We start from the raw sequence: 24,630 nt of genomic DNA, 5'->3' as shown, positions 1-24,630 counted from the left end.
ACCGACCCCAAATAACTCCTCCCCTTTATACGGCAATACTTCCATATGCCGTTTGGAATCCGCATCACCTGACCACTGTCGCGTCCATAACCCTCTTCTGGCAGAAATGGACAGCGCACTTACTCTTGATGCCAGAGTGCAAATATCCCTCTGTGCATCTCGCATATATAGAAATGCATCCTTTAAATGCTCTATAGTCAATAATATATTATCCCTGTCCAGGGTATCAATATTTTCAGTCAGGGAATCCGACCAAGCCACCCCAGCACTGCACATCCAGGCTGAGGCGATAGCTGGTCGCAGTATAATACCAGTATGTGTGTATATACTTTTTAGGATATTTTCCAGCTTCCTATCAGCTGGTTCCTTGAGGGCGGCCGTATCAGGAGACGGTAACGCCACTTGTTTTGATAAGCGTGTGAGCGCCTTATCTACCCTAGGGGGTGTTTCCCAACGCGCCCTAACCTCTGGCGGGAAAGGGTATAATGCCAATAATTTTTTTAGAAATTAGCAGTTTTTTATCGGGGGAAACCCACGCTTCATCACACAGTCACACACCTCATTTAATTCATCTGATTCAGGAAAAACTACGGGTAGTTTTTTCACACCCCACATAATACCCTTTTTTGTGGTACTTGTAGTATCAGAAATGTTCAAAACCTCCTTCATTGCCGTGATCATGTAACGTGTGGCCCTACTGGAAAATACGTTTGTTTCCTCACCGTCGACACTGGAGTCAGTGTCTGTGTCTGTGTCGACCATCTGAGGTAACGGGCGCTTTAGAGCCCCTGACGGTGTTTGAGACGCCTGTACAGGTATTAACTGATTTGCCGGCTGTCTCATGTCGTCAACAGTCTTTTGTAAAGTGCTGACACTATCACGTAATTCCTTCCATAAGACCATCCAGTCAGGTGTCGACTCCCTAGGGGGTGACATCACTAATACAGGCAATTGCTCCGCCTCCATACCATTTTCCTCCTCATACATGTCGACACAACGTACCGACACACAGCACACACACAGGGAATGCTCTGATAGAGGACAGGACCCCACTAGCCCCTTGGGGAGACAGAGGGAGAGTTTGCCAGCACACACCAGAGCGCTATATATATACAGGGATAACCTTATATAAGTGTTTCTCCCTGATATAGCTGCTGTATATATTTATCTGCCAAATTAGTGCCCCCCCTCTCTTGTTTTACCCTGTTTCTGTAGTGCAGGACTGCAGGGGAGAGTCAGGGAGCTTCCCTCCAACGGAGCTGTGAGGAAAAAATGGCGCCAGTGTGCTGAGGAGATAGGCCGCCGAGAAGGAAAAATTGGCAGGGGTTAAATGCATCCATATAGCCCAGGAGCTATATGTGATGTATTTTTTTTTTTTTGCCATATAAGGTGTTTTTATTGCGTCTCAGGGCGCCCCCCCCCCCAGCGCCCTGCACCCTCAGTGACCGGAGTGTGAAGTGTGCTGAGAGCAATGGCGCACAGCTGCGGTGCTGTGCGCTACCTTATTGAAGACAGGACGTCTTCTGCCGCCGATTTTCCGGACCTCTTCAGTCTTCTGGCTCTGTAAGGGGGCCGGCGGCGCGGCTCTGGGACCCATCCATGGCTGGGCCTGTGATCGTCCCTCTGGAGCTAATGTCCAGTAGCCTAAGAAGCCCAATCCACTCTGCACGCAGGTGAGTTCGCTTCTTCTCCCCTTAGTCCCTCGGTGCAGTGAGCCTGTTGCCAGCAGGTCTAACTGAAAATAAAAAACCTACTTTAAACTTTTACTCTAAGCAGCTCAGGAGAGCCCCTTAGTATGCACCCTTCTCGTTCGGGCACAAAAATCTAACTGAGGCTTGGAGGAGGGTCATAGGGGGAGGAGCCAGTGCACACCAGGTAGTCCTAAAGCTTTTACTTTTGTGCCCGGTCTCCTGCGGAGCCGCTGTTCCCCATGGTCCTTTCGGAGTCCCCAGCATCCACTAGGACGTCAGAGAAACATTAATGCTAGAGACAGTCTTGGTTGAGACTAGAGATGTGCGGCGGGCACTTTTCGTGTTTTGTGTTTTGGTTTTGGTTCTGGTTCCATCCTCGTGTTTTGGATCTGGATTGGTTTTGCCAAAACCACCCTTTCGTGTTTTGGCTTTGGATCTGGATGATTTTTGAACAAAAAAACCATAAAAACAGCTAAAATAACAGAATTTTGGGGTAATTTTGATCCTACGGTATTATTAACCTCAATAACATTCATTTCCAGTCTATTCTGAACACATCACACCTCACAATATTGTTTTTAGGCCAAAAGGTTGCACCAAGGTGGCTGGATGACTAAGCTAAGCGACACAAGTGTGCGGCACAAACACCTGGCCCATCTAGGAGTGGCACTGCAGTTGCAGACAGGGAGGCACTTAAAAAACCAAGCCCCCAAATAGCACATCATGCAAAGACGAAAAAGAGGTGCAATGAGCAGGGCCGGTGCTAGAGTGTTTGGCGCCCCCCTGCAAATTATAAATTTGCGCCCTCCCATCTGTAAAAAAGGGAGAGGACGTGATGCAAAAAGGGATGTGGTCACACAAGAAAGGAGCGTGGCCCACAATTCAAATTACATCACACAGTATTACAATCTTATTCACTTTACCACAAACATAGTGCCCCTGATTCATATTACACCCTCTAGTAGTGCCCCTTATTCATTAACGTCACACAGTAGTGCCCCTTATACACGTTACACCACACAGTACTTATACACAATGCCCACAGTAGTGCCCCTTATTAGAGGTGTAGATAGGTGCCATGATGCCCGGAGTAAGGGTATGTTTCAGCACCCTTTCCCTGTGTTGGATTGGAGGTATGTTACATTTGAAAAGAAAAATATATTTTAAAATTGGTGACATGGCCTGTTCTAGACCTTGAGGAGCTCAGGACAAGTTTCCTTTGGCGTTAGCCGTGCTCAGGTCAGGGACAGTGCGCGCCGAAGGCGCGCACCAAATATATAGGGTTGTGGACACAGAATAGTAAAAATTCACATTTGACATTACACTGCACAGTAATATCCGTTAGTCACATTACACTGCACAGTAATATCCGTTAGTCACATTACACCGCACAGTAGTGTCCGTTAGTCACATTACACCCCACAGTAGTGTCCGTTAGTCACATTACACCCCACAGTAGTGTCCGTTAGTCACATTACACCCCACAGTAGTGTCCGTTAGTCACATTACACCCCACAGTAGTGTCCGTTAGTCACATTACACCGCACAGTAGTGTCCGTTAGTCACATTACACCCCACAGTAGTGTCCGTTAGTCACATTACACTGCACAGTAGCGTCCGTTAGTCACATTACACTGCACAGTAATATCCGTTAGTCACATTACATCGCACAGTAGTGTCCGTTAGTCACATTATACCCCACAGTAGTGTCCGTTAGTCACATTATACCCCACAGTAGTGTCCGTTAGTCACATTATACCACACAGTAGTGTCCGTTAGTCACATTATACCCCACAGTAGTGTCCGTTAGTCACATTATACCACACAGTAGTACTCTTATACATGTTACACCACACACACACACACACACACACACACACACAATAAAAGCTGCTTATACACGTTATGCCAGGTATAGCCCAACCACGTTATACATACCACGCTGCTACTGTAAATGTAGTACCTTCTGCTTCATTACTTTGTAGGCATAACTCTGACTGATGCTCTGCCTTGGATCCACGCTTGGGCGCTGCTCCTCCTCTACCCTCCCGTAGGCTCCGTTACTCCAGCAGCAGCAGCTCTGGAGGATGTCGGCAGTTTTGGCGAGAGAGGAGGGGGCGGGTACAAATTACGCAGGCCTGGGACTGATGAAGGGGCTCAGCAGGTGCCCTGGTCCACTGCACTCCTACCTCCCTTCTTACTGGGCAGCAGCAACAGCATAAGTTCTTATCATGGCAGAGTGTGCTGTGCTGCAGTGCCAGAGGCAGAGAGGCTGCTGCTGCGGAGCCTCTGCCTGTTCCTGTATGGCTAGGTGGAGAGTGATCACACTGATCACGCTCCCCACTCGAATTGCCACTGGCTGAGGGGCTCCTCAAGGCCCCCTAACCTGCTGGACTCTGCAAAGTTTAAAAAATAAAAATAAAATAAAAAATTCCAAAAGGGGGCGTGGTCACGCCTCCCGCGATTAGGCCACGCCCCTAAAAGTCTACCCGCCCTGCAAAACGCTCGGAATTTGTCAGCAGCGCTGTGAGGAGGAGCCTGGAGGTGGGAGGAGGATGGGGGAGGAAGCTAGAGGGACCTTGCACTGACTGAGAGCCGGGCTACACGCTGCCAGCGCCGTTACCTGTCTTCCACTATGACAGGCACAACGGAGCTGACAGCAGCAGGGACAAGGGTAGCAGAGCAGGGAGAGCTCAGCGCCTCTTCAGCTGAGCGCCTCCCTGCACTGCATACCCTTGCTGAGCGGGTAGCGCCGGCTCTGGCAATGAGGTAGCTGTATGACTAAGCTAAGCGACACAAGTGTGCAGCACAAACATGGGACGTGCTAAAATTTGCCGAGATGTAATACACGCACAATATTGGTGGCACAGGAGAGCATACCCCTAAACCACACACACACACGGCAAAGCCTGTAAAATTAATTTGGATAATAATAACCCTTTTATTTGGAGCTATTATAATAATATGCAGCACAGGCGAGCGTACCCCTACACCACACAGGGCAAACCCTGTAAAAATTATATTTGGATTAAATGTTAAGAACCCCTTTATTTGGAGTAAATAATATACAGCACCGGACACTACAACTGGTCTGATGCAGGACAACACAGCAACACGGTAGGGGACTTATTATACAGCAGCACTGGACATATGGCAGCAGAGGACACAACCACTGTGACTGGTTACTGGACTGACTGATGCACAGGACACTACCACTGGTCTGATGCAGGACAACACAGCGACACTGTAAGGGACTTAATATACAGCAGCACTGGACATATGGCAGCAGAAGACACCACCACTCTGACTGGTCACTGGACTGACTGATGCACAGGACCATAGCCAGATTAAGGGATGGTCGCAGGGCATACAGTACCTTGGGCACCCTATGTTAGGGGGGCCCCACAGTCAGAGCACACCGACATCGCTAGTTTTCTTTCTCATGCAGTAGTAGAACCAGACAGCAGGACAGTATGCTGCTCCGACTCTATGGAACTCACTTCCCCGCACAGTGCGAGAGGCCCCAACTATAGAATCCTTCAAAAGTAGACTCAAGACTTTTCTGTTTACTCAAGCATTTCCATAATGTCCCTTTTAGTATCTTCATGCTTCTATATTTTATGAAAATGTACTTCATTATTTTCTGTACTATATTATGCTATGTATCTGTTAAGCGCCTTGAGTCCTATTGGAAAAAGAACGCTATATAAATAAAATTATTATTATTATTATATTATTATTATTATTGCAGGCAGAGTACCAGGTTTTATGAGCTACCGATTGAGCTTTCTGACCAGAGGAGAGATAGGAGGGTGGAGAGAGCTGTAAGTGACACAGGGATCCCAGCTTCTCCTCCTCCCTGCCTGGGTGTCTGGGTCCTATGTAACCTGGCATTATTCAACTATTAGTTTAAACCTAATATACACCATTGGATTAATTGTAATATACACAATCCATACAACTTGACCCAGTCCTGGAGGGATAACATGCTATCTTAAGTTATGACTGCAATCACCTGTGGTGAAACACCTTTCTTATCTATTAAATAGTTCAACACAGGTGACACCAATCATATATTAACTAGGAAGTCCAGGTAGAGAGCATTTTGTCCCTCCTGGAATGGGTAATGTTGGGGGGTATGCACAATCTAAAATACACTCCCTCGCCTTCCACCGGAGGGCCCCTTGTCTTAAGTGCCCCGGGCACCCCCAAGGCTTAATCCGGCCCTGCACAGGACACTACAGCGACACTGTAAGGGACTTATTATACAACAGCACTGGACATATGGCAGCAGAGGACACCACCACTGTGACTGGTTACTGGACTGACTGATGCACAGGAGACTACCACTGGTCTGATGAAGGACAACACAGCGACACTGTAAGGAACTTATTATACAGCAGCACTGGACATATGGCAGCAGAGGACACCACCACTGTGACCTGTCACTGGACTGACTGATGCACAGGACACTACAGCGACACTGTAAGGGACTTATTATACAGCAGCACTGGATATATGGCAGCAGAGGACATCACCACTGTGACTGGTCACTGGACTGACTGATGCACAGGACACTACCACTGGTCTGATGCAGGACAACACAGCGACACTGTAAGGGACTTATTATACAGCAGCACTGGACATATGGCAGCAGAGGACACCACCACTGTGACTGGTTACTGGACTGACTGCTGCACAGGACACTACCACTGGTCTGATGCAGGACAACACAGCGACACTGTAAGGAACTTATTATACAGCAGCACTGGACATATGGCCGCAGAGGACACCACCACTGTGACTGGTTACTGGACTGACTGCTGCACAGGACACTACCACTGGTCTGATGCAGGACAACACAGCAACACTGTAAGGGACTTATACAACAGCACTGGTCATATGGCAGCAGAAGACGCTACTGTTTTGTTCATATGTTTGGAAATCCAGTCATAAGGACACAGAGACATTTGAGTTCACTGCTGTGCTGTTTATTCCATCTCCATTTCCAGACACACTGCACACTGGACCACCCACTTCCCAGCATCCCCCTGGTCCCAGGGACCATCACTGAAGATTCAGGCTTACACATATTAGTAAGGGAGTGTCTACAAATATTAAGCATTCTAATACACTAACATAACATCCTCTTTTCTTTAAAGATAAGCCCAGTACGCTTCAATGCAACAATTAACAACATCATCTAACACGTTTCAATGAGTCTCTCAGGTCTGCGTATTTCCCTTTTGGGTCTTTCATACACAGTCTGTGTTTCATCTACCATGTTGGACCTTTCTAGAATCGTGGTTTGTTCACCATTATCAGGATCATCATACATGTCAGATGAAGGGTATTCTTCAGTCATGTTGTCTTCATTATGGTTAGGTTGAGATCTTAAATCCACCCGATTTCTTCTTACTTCCGTTCCACGCTCTGTACGTATAGTATAAGATCTTGGTGCTACTTGTGCTTACACAGTACCTTTCTGCATCCAAATACCTTTCTCGCGATCTCTGAGACGGACTTGGTCACCCGATTTTAGATCAGATAAGCTTTTTGTTCACCTGTCATGGAACAGTTTCTCTTTCGCCTGTTGACGTTCCTTACTCAGTCTGACCAATGCTGAGTTATGTGTATTAAGCAGTTCATCATGTATCGAGAGCTTTGCTCTAATCCTCTTTCCCATTTGTGCAGGAGAAAGTCCATTCTGTAAAGGTGTACTGCGGTAGATTAAAAGACTTTTGTAGAAATTTTCTTTACCTTCTTGAGCTTTTTTCATGAGACTCTTTACAGTTTTTACTGAACTTTCCACCAACCCATTTGAGCGTGGATAGTGGGGACTTAACGTAGTATGGACAAATTCCCACTCATCAGCAAATTGTCTAAATTCAGCACTGGAAAACTGAGGACCATTGTCAGTGAACACTTCCATAGGAACACCATGCCTTGCAAAGATTGACTTCATGCAATTGATTACGGCTTTACTAGTAGTTGTATGTAGTGTCTTCACCTCAGGGTAGTTAGAGTAATAATCAGTCACAACAATGTACGTTTTCCCATTACAATCAAACAAATCTGTGCCAACTTTCTGGTACGGTCTCTCTGGCACTGCATGAGGACTCAGTGGCTCGACTTGTTGTTTCGGTCTATACGTAAGACATAATTCACATGTAGCTGTAGTCTGTGCTATGTCTTGGTTCATTCTTGGCCAATACACAAATTGATGAAATCGCTCACATGCATATGTGATCACTAGAAGTTCTTTTTCAATATGAGCATACCTTGTTTCAGCACTTGTCAGTGCTCTTGATGCATATATTACTGGTTGCCATGTATCCTCATGTTCTTGTAACAGCACTGAGCCTAGGCCAAATTGCCTGCTGAAATTCTTATTCTTTTCGCAGGATCAAAGAATTTTAGCACTGGTTGCTCTGTAATGATCTATTTCAAGTTTTGCCAACTTTCTTCTTGTTCATGTGACCACATCCACTCATTATCTTTGTCCAACAACCATCTGAGAGCGGCTGTTCATTCCGAGAGTTGAGAAATAAACTTTCCTAAGTAAGTAATCATTCCTAGGAATCTTCTGACATCGTCTTTGTTGTTAGGACGTTCCATTTTCACTATGGCTGATATTTTCCTTGGGTCTGGTTTTACACCTTGATCCGAGACCACGTCGCCCATAAAGGTAAGTGTATTCACGCCAAATTCACATTTGTCCTTGTTTAGCTTTAGATTCACTTTCTTGACAAGTTCCATTACTTGTCTCAATCTAGAATCATGTTCTTCCTTTGTAGATCCCCAGACAATAATGTCATCCATCATCGTTTCAACACCTGGAATATGTTCAAAAATCATGTGTATCTTTTTGTGATATACTTCTGGAGCGGACAATATTCCATATGGTAATTGAAGAAATCTATATCTACTTTCTGGAGTATTAAATGTACAAAGCTTTGAGCTGGCCTCCTCTAGCTTCATTTGCCAGAATCCTGAAGATGCGTCCAATTTACTGAACCATTTTGCTCCCGTAAATTGCGACATGATTTCATCACTAGTTGGTAGTTTGAAATGTTCTCGTTTAATAGCTTTGTTTAAATCTCTGGGGTCTAGACATTATCTGAGTTGTCCATTTTTCTTTTCAACAATTACTAAGGAGCTTACCCATTCAGTAGGCTCATCAACTTTCTGTATCACACCCAAGGCTTCCATGCGATTTAACTCTTGTTTCAGTTTTCTCTCAGTGCAAACGGCACTTTTCTACAGGGGTGTATCACTGAAGAAACTTGCGTGCCTATATTTATTTTATGCTCTCCAGGCAAACAACCTAGACCTTCAAACAAGTCTCTGTATTCTGTAAACATTGATTTGCAGTCATCTTCTACTTGTGATGTCACCATAAAAAAAATTCTTTAGCAAGCTTAGTTTCTCACAGGAACTTAATCCTAGAATCGGTTGCACATTTGTATCCACAATCAGTAGAGATGTTTTAAACTGTTGTCCCTTAAATTTCAGTGTCACTAAGCATGTACCTTTCACAGGAATTTCCTCCCCAGTGTACCCTGTAACTTTCACTTTGGCTGGATGAATTTTAGGTTTTACTCTAAAAGTTTTATAGTCTTGAAACGATATTAAATTCACCTGCGCACCAGTATCAAGCTTAAAGGGAATGACAATCTCGTTCACAGTTAAAGGGACAATCCATTCTTTCCTATCTGCACTGCAAAGTTCAATGCAATCCACAAATAATTCCTCTGTTTGTTTAACAGCATGCACTTTGGTTGTTTCACTTTTCATTTTACAGCATTTGGCAAAGTGATTAAGTCTACCACATTTCATGCAGGTTTTACCATAAGCAGGGCACATTTTAGGATTGTGAGCATTTCCACATCTACTAAACATTTCCTTGTTAGACTGTGGCTTAGACTGCTTCATTCTTGAGAATGGAGGTTTGCTTGGCTCTGTTTTCTGCACTACATGTACAGCAGCATCATCTTCCTTGTGTAACTTTTTGGCTTGCAATCTAGTAATTTCTGCAGATCTGCACATAGTCACTGCCTTTTCTAGTGTTAGGTCTTGCTCTCTCAGCAATCTCTCTCTGAGTCCATTATCAGGTATTCCACAGACAATACGATCTCTAATCAGTGAATCCTTTAAATCACCAAACTCACAGGTTTTACTGAGTGATTGCAGCTCTGTAACATAATGATCAAATCCATCTACAGACTTCTGATCACATGTGAAAAACTTATATCTTTCATATGTCACATTTTTCCTTGGCACAAAGTAATCTTCAAACTTTTGCATTATAGAAGATAGCACCATATTCTGCCCCTCATCAAACTGAAAACTATTATAAATGTCCAGCACATCCTCTCCTATCACATGGAGGAAAATGGATGACTTAGTTTTGTCAGCCTCTGTATCAGCTCCACATGCAGCAAGATATATATTAAACCTTTGCTTAAATCTATTCCAGTTTTCAGACAAGGTACCAGACATCAGCATGCCGGTTGGAGGAGCTAGTTTATCCATGGTTACTCACTGTTTGAAGAGAGGAGCACACGGCAGGCTTTGCAGACACTGAGTATCACAGCCTTACAGACTGCTGCATGATTCTTTCACACTCTGAGAGCACTAGCAGTCCAAGTTAAACTTCTTCTGACACCATGTTTTGTTCATATGTTTGGAAATCCAGTCATAAGGACACAGAGACATGTGAGTTCACTGCTGTGCTGTTTTATTCCATAACCAACTCCAGACACACTGCACACTGGACCACTTACTTCCCAGCATCCCCCTGGTCCCAAGGACCATCACTGAAGATTCAGGCTTGCACATATTAGTAAGGGAGTGTCTACAAATATTAAGCATTCTTATACACTAACATAACAGCCACCACTGTGACTGGTCACTGGACTGACTGATGCAGCTAAGACACTACACTGGACTGAGCAGCACAAGACAGCAATATAATCGCCACCCCACTTTCCCGCCCGCACAGACACTGAGGACGGAGACACGTCCTCTCACTACAATCTCCAGGACTGGAGTGAAAATGGCGGTGACGGGCGGCTCCTTATAAGGTATCCAAACCTTGCGAAAATCCGACAGCGGGATTATGACGTTTTGCCTTGTTCTGGTTTCTGAGTCAGGCGGGAAAACCTGAGCCAGGCTCGGATCCGGGCTCGGAACGTAAAGTTCGGTAGGGTTCGGTTCTCTGAGAACCAAACCCGCTCATCTCTAGTTAAGACAGGAGGGATGAGAGTTCCCTCCATAGAGAGCCATAATAGGCAGAGAGATAAGGCTACAGAAAAATCAAGCTGTATTTAGAAGTGTTTGGGACTTGTAGTGCCACAGGAATTTGCAGTGTTCTCTGGTGAGTGTGTGCTATAGGATGACTGCTCACATCCCTCACGTAGTGAGAGGGGGTAATCGTTCACTTCATTTACTGCAGTGTGAAGCCAGACAGATAGTCTGTTTAGATGTTATCCATCCATTAAATGAGAGTATTTGCATAACCTCAAACTGTACCTTTTGGGCAGGTACAGTACCTTTTTTTTTAATGGGATGTACCTGCCAAAAATGGCTTTGTACCGCTTTTTGACTCTCCAAATTTCCATTGAAATCGTGTCCACGCGCCCTTTTCTAATTTGTACCGGTTTTTATGTGTAAAATGTTGGGGGGTATGTATTTGTTATGCCAGCTTTCATTGAGTTCATCTATTCCTTATACTACCCTATATAGTGCATTTATACTCCATTTTACTACATCTTGTATCATTTTGCTTATATTATGTATCTTCTGTGCCGCTGTGTATTGTTTACTGTTACCTTGGTGATGCTTTTCACAGATTTGATGTAGAGATGAGCGCCTGAAATTTTTCGGGTTTTGTGTTTTGGTTTTGGGTTCGGTTCCGCGGCCGTGTTTTGGGTTCGAACGCGTTTTGGCAAAACCTCACTGAATTTTTTTTGTCGGATTCGGGTGTGTTTTGGATTCGGGTGTTTTTTTCAAAAAACACTAAAAAACAGCTTAAATCATAGAATTTGGGGGTCATTTTGATCCCAAAGTATTATTAACCTCAAAAACCATAATTTACACTCATTTTCAGTCTATTCTGAATACCTCACACCTCACAATATTATTTTTAGTCCTAAAATTTGCACCGAGGTCGCTGTGTGAGTAAGATAAGCGACCCTAGTGGCCGACACAAACACCGGGCCCATCTAGGAGTGGCACTGCAGTGTCACGCAGGATGTCCCTTCCAAAAAACCCTCCCCAAACAGCACATGACGCAAAGAAAAAAAGAGGCGCAATGAGGTAGCTGTGTGAGTAAGATTAGCGACCCTAGTGGCCGACACAAACACCGGGCCCATCTAGGAGTGGCACTGCAGTGTCACGCAGGATGGCCCTTCCAAAAAACCCTCCCCAAACAGCACATGACGCAAAGAAAAAAAGAGGCGCAATGAGGTAGCTGTGTGAGTAAGATTAGCGACCCTAGTGGCCGACACAAACACCGGGCCCATCTAGGAGTGGCACTGCAGTGTCACGCAGGATGTCCCTTCCAAAAAACCCTCCCCAAACAGCACATGATGCAAAGAAAAAAAGAGGCGCAATGAGGTAGCTGTGTGAGTAAGATTAGCGACCCTAGTGGCCGACACAAACACCGGGCCCATCTAGGAGTGGCACTGCAGTGTCACGCAGGATGTCCCTTCCAAAAAACCCTCCCCAAACAGCACATGACGCAAAGAAAAAAAGAGGCGCAATGAGGTAGCTGACTGTGTGAGTAAGATTAGCGACCCTAGTGGCCGACACAAACACCGGGCCCATCTAGGAGTGGCACTGCAGTGTCACGCAGGATGTCCCTTCCAAAAAACCCTCCCCAATCAGCACATGATGCAAAGAAAAAGAAAAGAAAAAAGAGGTGCAAGATGGAATTGTCCTTGGGCCCTCCCACCCACCCTTATGTTGTATAAACAAAACAGGACATGCACACTTTAACCAACCCATCATTTCAGTGACAGGGTCTGCCACACGACTGTGACTGATATGACGGGTTGGTTTGGACCCCCCCCAAAAAAGAAGCAATTAATCTCTCCTTGCACAAACTGGCTCTACAGAGGCAAGATGTCCACCTCTTCATCACCCTCCGATATATCACCGTGTTCATCCCCCTCCTCACAGATTATCAATTCGTCCCCACTGGAATCCACCATCTCAGCTCCCTGTGTACTTTGTGGAGGCAATTGCTGCTGGTCAATGTCTCCGCGGAGGAATTGATTATAATTCATTTTAATGAACATCATCTTCTCCACATTTTCTGGATGTAACCTCGTACGCCGATTGCTGACAAGGTGAGCAGCGGCACTAAACACTCTTTCGGAGTACACACTTGTGGGAGGGCAACTTAGGTAGAATAAAGCCAGTTTGTGCAAGGGCCTCCAAATTGCCTCTTTTTCCTGCCAGTATAAGTACGGACTGTGTGACGTGCCTACTTGGATGCGGTCACTCATATAATCCTCCACCATTCTATCAATGTTGAGAGAATCATATGCAGTGACAGTAGACGACATGTCCGTAATCGTTGTCAGGTCCTTCAGTCCGGACCAGATGTCAGCATCAGCAGTCGCTCCAGACTGCCCTGCATCACCGCCAGCGGGTGGGCTCGGAATTCTGAGCCTTTTCCTCGCACCCCCAGTTGCGGGAGAATGTGAAGGAGGAGATGTTGACAGGTCGCGTTCCGCTTGACTTGACAATTTTGTCACCAGCAGGTCTTTCAACCCCAGCAGACTTGTGTCTGCCGGAAAGAGAGATCCAAGGTAGGCTTTAAATCTAGGATCGAGCACGGTGGCCAAAATGTAGTGCTCTGATTTCAACAGATTGACCACCCGTGAATCCTTGTTAAGCGAATTAAGGGCTCCATCCACAAGTCCCACATGCCTAGCGGAATCGCTCCGTGTTAGCTCCTCCTTCAATGTCTCCAGCTTCTTCTGCAAAAGCCTGATGAGGGGAATGACCTGACTCAGGCTGGCAGTGTCTGAACTGACTTCACGTGTGGCAAGTTCAAAGGGCATCAGAACCTTGCACAACGTTGAAATCATTCTCCACTGCGCTTGAGACAGGTGCATTCCACCTACTATATCGTGCTCAATTGTATAGGCTTGAATGGCCTTTTGCTGCTCCTCCAACCTCTGAAGCATATAGAGGGTTGAATTCCACCTCGTTACCACTTCTTGCTTCAGATGATGGCAGGGCAGGTTCAGTAGTTTTTGGTGGTGCTCCAGTCTTCTGTACGTGGTGCCTGTACGCCGAAAGTGTCCCGCAATTCTTCTGGCCACCGACAGCATCTCTTGCACGCCCCTGTCGTTTTTTAAAAAATTCTGCACCACCAAATTCAAGGTATGTGCAAAACATGGGACGTGCTGGAATTTGCCCATATTTAATGCACACACAATATTGCTGGCGTTGTCCGATGCCACAAATCCACAGGAGAGTCCAATTGGGGTAAGCCATTCCGCGATGATCTTCCTCAGTTGCCGTAAGAGGTTTTCAGCTGTGTGCGTATTCTGGAAACCGGTGATACAAAGCGTAGCCTGCCTAGGAAAGAGTTGGCGTTTGCGAGATGCTGCTACTGGTGCCGCCGCTGCTGTTCTTGCGGCGGGAGTCCATACATCTACCCAGTGGGCTGTCACAGTCATATAGTCCTGACCCTGCCCTGCTCCACTTGTCCACATGTCCGTGGTTAAGTGGACATTGGGTACAGCTGCATTTTTTAGGACACTGGTGACTCTTTTTCTGAGGTCTGTGTACATTTTCGGTATCGCCTGCCTAGAGAAATGGAACCTAGATGGTATTTGGTACCGGGGACACAGTACCTCCAACAAGTCTCTAGTTGGCTCTGCAGTAATGATGGATACCGGAACCACGTTTCTCACCACCCAGGATGCCAAGGCCTCAGTTATCCGCTTTGCAGTAGGATGACTGCTGTGATATTTCATCTTCCTCGCAAAGGACTGTTGAACAGTCAATTGCTTACTGGAAGTAGAACAAGTGGGCTTACGACTTCCCCTCTGGGATGACCATCGACTCCCAGCGGCAACAACAGCAGCGCCAGCAGCAGTAGGCGTTACACGCAAGGATGCATCGGAGGAATCCCAGGCAGGAGAGGACTCGTCAGAATTGCCAGTGACATGGCCTGCAGGACTATTGGCATTCCTGGGGAAGGAGGAAATTGACACTGAGGGAGTTGGTGGGGTGGTTTGCGGGAGCTTGGTTACAAGAGGAAGGGATTTACTGGTCAGTGGACTGCTTCCGCTGTCACCCAAAGTTTTTGAACTTGTCACTGACTTATTATGAATGCGCTGCAGGTGACGTATAAGGGAGGATGTTCCGAGGTGGTTAACGTCCTTACCCCTACTTATTACAGCTTGACAAAGGGAACACACGGCTTGACACCTGTTGTCCGCATTTCTGGTGAAATACCTCCACACCGAAGAGCTGATTTTTTTGGTATTTTCACCTGGCATGTCAACGGCCATATTCCTCCCACGGACAACAGGTGTCTCCCCGGGTGCATGACTTAAACAAACCACCTCACCATCAGAATCCTCCTGGTCAATTTCCTCCCCAGCGCCAGCAACACCCATATCCTCCTCATCCTGGTGTACTTCAACACTGACATCTTCAATCTGACTATCAGGAACTGGACTGCGGGTGCTCCTTCCAGCACTTGCAGGGGGCGTGCAAATGGTGGAAGGCGCATGCTCTTCACGTCCAGTGTTGGGAAGGTCAGGCATCGCAACCGACACAATTGGACTCTCCTTGTGGATTTGGGATTTCGAAGAATGCACAGTTCTTTGCTGTGCTGCTTTTGCCAGCTTGAGTCTTTTCATTTTTCTAGCGAGAGGCTGAGTGCTTCCATCCTCATGTGAAGCTGAACCACTAGCCATGAACATAGGCCAGGGCCTCAGCCGTTCCTTGCCACTCCGTGTCGTAAATGGCATATTGGCAAGTTTACGCTTCTCCTCCGACAATTTTATTTTAGGTTTTGGAGTCCTTTTTTTTCTTATATTTGGTGTTTTGGATTTGACATGCTCTGTACTATGACATTGGGCATCGGCCTTGGCAGACGACGTTGCTGGCATTTCATCGTCTCGGCCATGACTAGTGGCAGCAGCTTCAGCACGAGGTGGAAGTGGATCTTGATCTTTCCCTAATTTTGGAACCTCAACATTTTTGTTCTCCATATTTTAATAGGCACAACTAAAAGGCACCTCAGGTAAACAATGGAGATGGATACTAGTATACAATTATGGACTGCCTGCCGAGTGCAGACACAGAGGTAGCCACAGCCGTGAACTACCGTACTGTACTGTGTCTGCTGCTAATATAGACTGGTTGATAAAGAGATGTCTATGTAACTATGTATGTATAAAGAAGAAAGAAAAAAAAACCACGGTTAGGTGGTATACAATTATGGACGGACTGCCTGCCGAGTGCAGACACAGAGGTAGCCACAGCCGTAAACTACCGTACTGTACTGTGTCTGCTGCTAATAATATAGACTGGTTGATAAAGAGATGTCGTAGTAGTATGTATGTATAAAGAAGAAAGAAAAAAAAACCACGGTTAGGTGGTATACAATTATGGACGGACTGCCTGCCGAGTGCAGACACAGAGGTAGCCACAGCCGTAAACTACCGTACTGTACTGTGTCTGCTGCTAATATAGACTGGTTGATAAAGAGATGTCTATGTAACTATGTATGTATAAAGAAGAAAGAAAAAAAAACCACGGTTAGGTGGTATACAATTATGGACGGACTGCCTGCCGAGTGCAGACACAGAGGTAGCCACAGCCGTGAACTACCGTACTGTACTGTGTCTGCTGCTAATATAGACTGGTTGATAAAGAGATGTCTATGTAACTATGTATGTTTAAAGAAGAAAGAAAAAAAAACCACGGTTAGGTGGTATACAATTATGGACGGACTGCCTGCCGAGTGCAGACACAGAGGTAGCCACAGCCGTGAACTACCGTACTGTACTGTGTCTGCTGCTAATATAGACTGGTTGATAAAGAGATGTCTATGTAACTATGTATGTATAAAGAAGAAAGAAAAAAAAACCACGGTTAGGTGGTATACAATTATGGACGGACTGCCTGCCGAGTGCAGACACAGAGGTAGCCACAGCCATGAACTACCGTACTGTACTGTGTCTGCTGCTAATATAGACTGGTTGATAAAGAGATGTCTATGTAACTATGTATGTATAAAGAAGAAAGAAAAAAAAACCACGGTTAGGTGGTATACAATTATGGACGGACTGCCTGCCGAGTGCAGACACAGAGGTAGCCACAGCCGTGAACTACCGTACTGTACTGTGTCTGCTGCTAATATAGACTGGTTGATAAAGAGATGTCTATGTAACTATGTATGTATAAAGAAGAAAGAAAAAAAAAACACGGTTAGGTGGTATACAATTATGGACGGACTGCCTGCCGAGTGCAGACACAGAGGTAGCCACAGCCGTGAACTACCGTACTGTACTGTGTCTGCTGCTAATATAGACTGGTTGATAAAGAGATGTCTATGTAACTATGTATGTATAAAGAAGAAAGAAAAAAAAAACACGGTTAGGTGGTATACAATTATGGACGGACTGCCTGCCGAGTGCAGACACAGAGGTAGCCACAGCCGTGAACTACCGTACTGTACTGTGTCTGCTGCTAATATAGACTGGTTGATAAAGAGATGTCTATGTAACTATGTATGTATAAAGAAGAAAGAAAAAAAAAACACGGTTAGGTGGTATACAATTATGGACGGACTGCCTGCCGAGTGCAGACACAGAGGTAGCCACAGCCGTGAACTACCGTACTGTACTGTGTCTGCTGCTAATATAGACTGGTTGATAAAGAGATGTCGTAGTAGTATGTATGTATAAAGAAGAAAAAAAAACCACGGTTAGGTGGTATACAATTATGGACGGACTGCCTGCCGAGTGCAGACACAGAGGTAGCCACAGCCGTGAACTACCGTACTGTGTCTGCTGCGACTGGATGATAAATGATATAAAAAATATATATATATCACTACTGCAGCCGGACAGGTATATATTATATATTATATAATGACGGACCTGCTGGACACTGTCTGTCAGCAGAATGAGTTTTATTTTTATAGAATAAAAAAAACAACAACACACAAGTGAAGTCACACGACGAGTGTTTAACTTTTTCAGGCAATCACAATATAAGTATACTACTAACTATACTGGTGGTCAGTGTGGTCAGGTCACTGGTCAGTCACACTGGCAGTGGCACTCCTGCAGCAAAAGTGTGCACTGTTTAATTTTAATATAATATTATGTACTCCTGGCTCCTGCTATAACCTATAACTGGCACTGCAGTGCTCCCCAGTCTCCCCCACAATTATAAGCTGTGTGAGCTGAGCAGTCAGACAGATATATAATATATATAGATGATGCAGCACACTGGGCTGAGCCTGAGCAGTGCACACAGATATGGTATGTGACTGAGTCACTGTGTGTATCGCTTTTTTCAGGCAGAGAACGGATATATTAAATAAACTGCACTGTCTGGTGGTCACTCACTAGTAAACTCTCTGCACTCTCTACACTTCTACAGTACTCCTCCTAGTCCTAAGCTCCAGTAAATCTCTCTCTCTTATAATCTAAATGGAGAGGACGCCAGCCACGTCCTCTCCCTATCAATCTCAATGCACGTGTGAAAATGGCGGCGACGCGCGGCTCCTTATATAGAATCCGAGTCTCGCGATAGAATCCGAGCCTCGCGAGAATCCGACAGCGTCATGATGACGTTCGGGCGCGCTCGGGTTAACCGAGCAAGGCGGGAAGATCCGAGTCGCTCGGATCCGTGTAAAAAAAGCTGAAGTTCGGGCGGGTTCGGATTCCAAGGAACCGAACCCGCTCATCTATAATTTGATGCACCACCATCAACGCCAACTGCGCCACCAGCCGAATGAACGATCCCGGCCCCAGTAGTACCGGCATTCGCGTGGTGTTCTTTCATAGATATAAAGTATGCTTTGTTTCTTGTCTGCTATTATCCTGAAGACAATAATAGATTGAAGCATTGATATATGCTTTATGATATATGTTTCCAGCCGCCATATATATGTGTCTTTATTTAGGCTTTGAGTGCACCTTCTCTGTTTGTATGGATCTTTTGTGAGGGCACCAGCTGCAGCTATTTACTGATTTGGAAGTGCCAGATCTCTTGAATATATATTTCTGCCGCAGGTTACATTGGTTTCCACAGGGAAACATTGGGGTGTAGCGTGGATCTTGATCCAGAGGCACCAACAGGCTAAAGATTTAGGCTGTCCCAGGATGCATTGGGGCCTCCTCTATAATCCCACCTCCAGGCACTGTGAGCTCAGTTTCAGTTGGTGTCTGCAGCAGCAGGTCCCTTAACAGGGGGCTGCACTGAGCAGCCCTGAAAAAGCTTTTTGACAGAAAATGTCTTCAAAACTGGGCTGTCAGCACTGTATGTCAAAATGATACTTCAGCACTGCAGCTCCATCACCTCCCAAGCGGCATCTCATATTCCCACGGCCTGTTCCCAGTCCTTGCGGCGGAGACGCTCCGGCTTTAGGCACACGGTTGCAGTCGCTCTCTTGGTTCGAGTGGCTGCTACGGGGAGGAGGTACTGTAAGAGGGCCCCCCCAGGCGGGGCCGCCATTAAATTGCGTTCCGTCCGCAACCTACGGAGACGGGTCGTGGCACTGGCGTGGACACTGTTACCGAGCATGGACCCCACTAGACCACCAGGGCAATAGAGTACAGGTCGGGTGTACTAACTAGAGATGTGTGGCTGGCACTTTTAGTATTTTGTGTTTTGGTTTTGGTTCTGATTTCACTTTCGTGTTTTGGTTTTGGCTTGGTTTTGGCAAAACCACCTTTTTGTGTTTTGGTTTTGGATCTAGATGATTTTTGAAAAAAAACATAAAAACAGCTAAAATCACAGAATTTGGGGGTAATTTTGCTCCTACAGTATTGTTAATCTCAATAGCATTAATTTCCACTAATTTCCAGTCAGGGGCGTTTTAAGAGAGAAGGAGGCCCGGGTGCAGCCTCCTCCATTCGGGCCCCCTCCTCTCTGCCGGCAGCACTGAGAGTCTGAGCACTAGAGCACTCAGCATGAGCAGATCTCCAGTAAAATGGTGTGGCGCCCATTTTTCCCTGAGATTTCTCTACTGCGCATGCGCAGAACTCCGTGAAAATGGCCGCTGGGCCCTTTCCACAGAGTTTTAATACCGCCGTGGATGTCACCGCGGGACTCCGGAGGGATGAGCATTCAGAAAATGGCTGCAGCGTGTACGGTGGGGGCACCCTCTGGACTTAGGGACCTGTGTGCACCGCACACACTGCACCCAGTGTTTCCAGTCTATTCTGAACACCTCACAATATTGTTTTTAGGCCTAAAAGTTGCACCGAGGTGGCTGTATGACCAAGCTAAGTGACACAAATGTGCGGCACAAACACCTGGCCCATCTAGGAGTGGCACTTCAGTTGCAGACAAGATGGCACTATTCAAAAACTAGTCCCCAAACAGCACATGATGCAAAGAAGAAAAAGAGGTGCACCGAGGCTGCTGTATGGCTAAGCCAAGCGACACAAGTGTGCGGTACAAACACCTGGCCCATCTAGGAGTGACACTGCAGTGTCAGACAGGATGGCTCTTTTCAAAAAGTAGGCCCCAAACAGCATCTCATGCAAAGATGTAGAAGAGGTGCAATGAGGTAGCTGTATGACTAAACCAAGCGAAACAAACAATTACCACTGGAATTATACGTCCAAATCAATGGAATTATACGTCCAAATTACTGGAATTAAATGGCAAAATCACTGGAATTAAATGGCAAAATCACTGAAATTATACGTCCAAATCACTGGAATTATCTGTCCAAATCACTGGCATTAAATGGCAAAATCACTGGATTTAAATGGCAAAATCACTGTAATAATACTGCAAAATCACTGGAATTAAATGGCAAAATTACTGGAATTACACATCAAAATCACTGGAATTATACAGCCAAATCACTGGAATTATATGGCCAAATCACTGGAATTAATTGGCAAAATCACTGGAATTATACTGCAAACTCACTGTAATAATACTGCAAAATCACTGGAATTATACGTCCAAATCACTGGAATTATACGTCCAAATCACTGGAATTAAATGGCAGTACCACTGGACATATACGGAAGTGTCAGACAGGATGGCACTTTAAAAAAATAGTCCCCAAACGGCACATGATGCAAAGAAGAAAAAAAGGTGCACCGAGGTTGCTGTATGACTAAACTAAGCGACACAACCACCTGGCCCATCTAGTAGTGTCACGCAGTGGCTGAATGTCGAGAGTGGGCCGCAATTGTTCAGTCCACTGACAGCATCTCCAGCATGCCCCAGTCATTTTTAAAAATTCTGCAATTGGTGGATTTATATGGTAGTACCCCAGGACTAATACAGCAGTACCCCTGGACTCATACGGCAGTGTCAGACAGGATGGCACTTTTCAATAACTAGGCCCCAAATAGCACCTCATGCAAAGATGTCGAAGAGGTACAATGAGGTAGCTGTATGACTAAGCCAAGCGACACAAACAATTACCACTGGAATTATACGTCCAAATCACAGGAATTGTACGTCCAAATCACTGGAATTAAATGGCAAAATTACTGGAATTAAATGGCAAAATCACTGGAATTATACGTCCAGATCACTGGAATTAAATGGCAAAATCTCTGTATTGCCTGCCTGCCTAGTTAAGTGGAATCTAGATGGGATTTGGTACCGGGGACACAATACCTCCCATCAATTGTCTAAATCCCACTGCACTAATGGTGGATACCAGACGCACGTCTAACACCAACATAAGTGGGGCTTACATTGTCATGTGAAGCTGAACCACTAGTAATGAACCAGGGCATCAGCCGTTCCTTGCCACTCCGTGTCGTAAATTACATATTGGCAAGTTTACGTTTCTCCTCAGACCATTTAAATTTCTTTATTTGGGTCTTTTTACTGAACTTTGGCTTTTTGGATTTTACATGCCCTCTACTATCACATTGGGCATCGGCCTTGGCAGATGACAATGGCATTTCATCATCTATGTCATGACTAGTGGCAGCAGCTTCAGCACTAGGAGGAAGTGGTTCTTGATCTTTCCCTATTTTATCTTCCAAATTTTTGTTCTCCATTATTTTTCTGGAGTTATATAACACAATATGCAGCACAGGAATGACTGATGGCTGATGCACAGGTCACTACCACTGGTCTGATGCAGGACAACAGAGCAACATTGTAAGGGACTTGTTGTTATTATTATTATTACAGGTTGAGTATCCCATATCCAAATATTCCAAAATACGGAATATTCCGAAATACGGACTTTTTTGAGTGAGAGAGAGATAGTGAAACCTTTGTTTTCTGATGGCTCAATGTATGCAAACTTTGTTTAATACACAAAGTTATTAAAAATATTGTATTAAATGACCTTCAGGCTGTGTGTATAAGGTGTATATGAAGCATAAATGAATTGTATGAATGTACACACACTTTGTTTAATGCACAAAATTATTAAAAATATTGGCTAAAATTACCTTCAGGCTGTGTGTATAAGGTGTATATGAAACATAAATGCATTCTGTGCTTAGATTTGGGTCCTATCACAATGATATCTCATTGTGGTATGCAATTATTCCAAAATACGGAAAAATCCGATATCCAAAATACTTCTGGTCCCAAGCATTTTGGATAAGGGATACTCAACCTGTATTATACGGCAGCAGTGGACATATAGCAGCAGCGTATACCACTGTGACTGCCTGGTCACTGGAATGACTGCTGGCCAGGACACTACCACTGGTCTGATGCAGCACAACACAGCAACATTGTAAGGGACTTGTTGTTGTTGTTGTTGTTGTTGTTATTATAATATGGCAGCAATGGACATATAGCAGCAGCGTATACCACTGTGACTGCCTGGTCATTGGAATGACTGATGGCCAGGACACGACCACTGGTCTGATGCAGCACAACACAGCAACATTGTAAGGGACTTGTTGTTATTATTATTTATTATACGGCAGCAGCGGACATATAGCAGCAGCATATACCACTGTGACTGCCTGGTCACTGGAATGACTGATGACCGGGACATTACCACTGGTCTGATGCAGCACAACACAGCAACACTGTAAGGGACTTGTTGTTGTTGTTGTTATTATTATTATTATTATTATTATAATACAGCAGCAGTGAACATATAGCAGCAGCGTATACCACTGTGACTGCCTGGTCACTGGAATGACTGATGGCCAGGACACTACCGCTGGTCTGATGCAGCACAACACAGCAACACTGTAAGGGACTTGTTGTTGTTGTTGTTGATATTATTGTTATAATACGGCAGCAGTGGACATATAGCAGCAGCGTATACCACTGTGACTGCCTGGTCACTGGAATGGCTGATGTCCAGACCACTACCGCTGGTCTGATGCAGCACAACACAGCAACACTGTAAGGTACTTGTTGTTTTTGTTATTATTGTTATAATACTGCAGCAGTGGACATATAGTAGCAGCGTATACCACTGTGACTGCCTGGTCACTGGAATGACTGATGGCCAGGACACTACCACTGGTCTCATGCAGCAGAACACAGCAACACTGAACTGATGCAGCACAACACAGCAGCAATGGACATATGTCAGCAAGAGGAGACAAACACTGTGACTGCCTGGTTTCTGGAATAACTGATGGCTGATGCACAGGACACTACCACTGGACTGATGCAGCACAATACACCCCCACTGAACTGATGCAGCACAACACAGCAGCAATGGACATATGTCAGCAAGAGGAGACAACCACTGTGACTGCCTGGTTTCTGGAATAACTGATGGCTGATGCACAGGACACTACCACTGGACTGATGCAGCACAATACACCCCCACTGAACTGATGCAGCACAACACAGCAGCAATGGACATATGGCAGCAATAGGACACAAACACTGTGACTGAACAAACACAGCACAAGGCACTACCACAGAGGACACTGAGGACGGAGACACGTCCTCTCTCTACACTCTCCAATGCCGGAGTGAAAATGGCGGGGACGCGCGGCTCCTTATATGGAATCCAAACCCCGCAAGAATCTGACAGCGGGATGATGATGTTTTGCCTCGTTCTGGTTTCCGTTTCAGGCGGGAAAACCCGAGCCTGGCTCGGAACCGGACTAGAATGGTGAAGTTCGGTATGGTTTGGTTCTCTGGGAACTGAACCCGCTCATCCCTAGTACTAATGCCCCATTTAATAAGGCTCGATAGTGCCTGGGTTGGAAGTCCAGCAAAGGGGAGCTGGCGCTTGACCTGTAGCCTCTCCCCGGCCCAGGGCAACGCCAACTGCAGATTTTCCCACCCCGGAGCTGCCTCACTCTCTGACTGAGACGCTGGGTGCCATCTTATAAGCATAGTTTCGACTAGTCTCTAGGACTGCAGGGCAAGGTCTCGCTTGTAATGCCGCCTGTATACAGCGCTGTGACTTTACAAACACTTGAGTATTCTACATGTCTTATACAGACAACGTTAGTTAAGAAAGAGTGTACCTATTACAGGATATATTGTACGAGTATTCTGATATATACCACCAGTCTAGGACCGTGCTGTGTTATATATATATATATCTGTACATATACTAGTCCAGTGCAGTTTTATTGTCATAATAATTATCTGCATTGCCTGTGACTGTGTGTACCTGTATCTGCTGTGTGGTTTCACTTTCAGTTTTTCCAGATATATCTATCACTATATTCTGTACCCTAGGGGACTAGGTGCGTCAGGGTCATATATATAGTGTGTCACAGTATTTACCCATTACATG

The sequence above is a fragment of the Pseudophryne corroboree genome, chromosome 2, assembly GCF_028390025.1.
Source record: "Pseudophryne corroboree isolate aPseCor3 chromosome 2, aPseCor3.hap2, whole genome shotgun sequence".
NCBI lineage: Eukaryota > Metazoa > Chordata > Amphibia > Anura > Myobatrachidae > Pseudophryne > Pseudophryne corroboree.
Note: the sequence above shows the minus strand (reverse complement) of the source record.